Below are 2,285 nucleotides of genomic sequence, written 5' to 3'. Positions count from 1 at the left end.
ATATATATATATATATATATATATATATATATGTATATATGATTCTCTTAAGTATGAGGATTAACGTGTTAATGTTTTTTTTTTAGAAGTGACAAATAATTCATTCTTTATGGAAGGAATAAAAAAAATTATTAAAAAACGATGAGGACACTAATTAATACTCCCTGCGTTTCACAAAGAATGACCTCCTTTCCTTTTTAGTCAGTTTCAAAAAGAATGACCTCTTTCCTTTTTTGGTAACATTTTACTTTTTGCTTTCCACGTGGCATGTTTAAGACCACAAGATTAAGGGCAATTTTGTACATTTGACATAACTTTAATTTAGGACCACAAGATTCAAAAGTCTTCTTTATTTACTTAAACTTTGTGCCAAGTCAAACCAGGTCATTCTTTGTGAAACGGGGGGAGTAATTCAATAGACAACATATCTTGTCTAGAAAAAATAGGTAATTTGAGATGACATTAATGATGTAAACCTCAATGAAATTTGGAGATGTGATTTGAAGATAGAGTGAAGAGTTAAAAATATATTTAAAATAACTCGATTTTTTTTTAGTTTCATAGCTGAATTATAAGGTGTGTGAATTCCTATCTAAACTGTCGCCAAATATATAATACTTCAAGTGTTGTTAGGTGCTTTTCTCTTTTGTGAAACAAAATGTGACAATATAACGATACGACAGAAAATTCTCTTATTATTTAATAAAAAATAAATAAACATTGTTCAAATTTTATTTCGCGATTTACACTGCACCTCATCTTCAAATTAACACTTTTTTTCCATAAAATGAAAGGAATTTGATATAACATGACCATATCAATGATTTAATTAAGAATAGTTATTGTTCCACCACAAAAGCCTAAATATTTGGACTTATTAATTGTTATTTGTACGTTCGTATAACTTAAAATATTTATGTTAGATCAACTAATTGTTTAGTTATAAAGTGTTAGCAATTTATAAATTTTTATTCTAGTATTTGATTGAACTCTTGACACTAATTAGTCCCGCCACTGATGTCTACAACTACTAATGAAGCCTCATTAGTGAATTTAAGACGCAAGTTAGAGGCAAATCCACGTGTGGAGATTAAAACACTATTATTAGGAGCGACTATATGGGAGTTAGTTTACATGAATCCTCTTCGGTGAAATATTACATTGTATATGTAAGATTTAAATTACCTTTTATGTGTATATATATAGTATGTACGCAGATGTTGAATCTCATTGACTTCTTCGTCTAGTTACTTTTTTCCTGGTTTTGAGCTTCGACCTATTAATGTAAATCATAGCTCCAGCAATTGATATTTTATTGTTTGATTAACTTGCACTATATATATATATTTAAAAAAAAATAATTAAAAGACACTTGATTAATATTTGAAAAATCACCTATATATACGAAAACTCATGAGTTTATTAAACAAAAGAAATGACTTATGTTATATTAAACACAGATCATTATTTTTAAGATAAATAATTGTACAGGTGTCTATTTGAACAACATTTAGTTAACAATAATGCAAAGGCTAATACTTATTAATCATGTTTGGACAATTATATATATAGAATATATCTTCAATAATGTGATCATTGTCTTCACAATTATATATTTATATCCAGCTTCAATAATTAAGTTCTAATTAACCACATCTTTTTAATATCTTTTTCACTTTTTGTAATCAAATGTTTGATTAAATTAGGGTTGGTAGATAGTTAACCATTCAATCCAACTCATTTTTAAAAAAAATAAATTCAGAGAGTCCAGATTTATTTCGATTTTTAGATTGAGTTTTTATCGGATTGTTTATAAAGTCATGTATAATATAATACATATTCATATTATTCATCGATTAACTTTTTTTTATCAGTGTTAAATATGTGTCGATCAATATTTTATTCATTTTTGTTTAAATATCTGTTACCCGTTCATATCTAATCGACCCGTTTGCCACTCCTAGATTAAAGTTTAAACATGCATTCTTAGTCTCAATAATTTTGAGAAACTTTAAAAATAAAAGCGTGTTCTAGTAGAATTTTACTTGTCCAATATGAGTGTGACTTCTAATTATTTCTATATTTATTTTTAAATTCAGATTTAATGTAGCCAAACATGAGACAAATGTTTTTTTTATCTTTTTTTAAAAAATTCTTTTCAGAATCTTGACATAATTAATTAGGTGGTGTACGTCACAGTCTTCTACATTTTGTTACTAATAATTTAGAATATTATTTTTAACTTTACATCGATATATAAAAATATTTTTTCACGCAATGCTATG

This window comes from Solanum tuberosum, unplaced genomic scaffold (assembly GCF_000226075.1).
Source record: "Solanum tuberosum cultivar DM 1-3 516 R44 unplaced genomic scaffold, SolTub_3.0 scf00047, whole genome shotgun sequence".
In the NCBI taxonomy this organism is placed as follows: domain Eukaryota; kingdom Viridiplantae; phylum Streptophyta; class Magnoliopsida; order Solanales; family Solanaceae; genus Solanum; species Solanum tuberosum.
The sequence above is the reverse complement of the archived record's forward strand: the minus strand, read 5'-3'. Positions refer to the sequence as shown.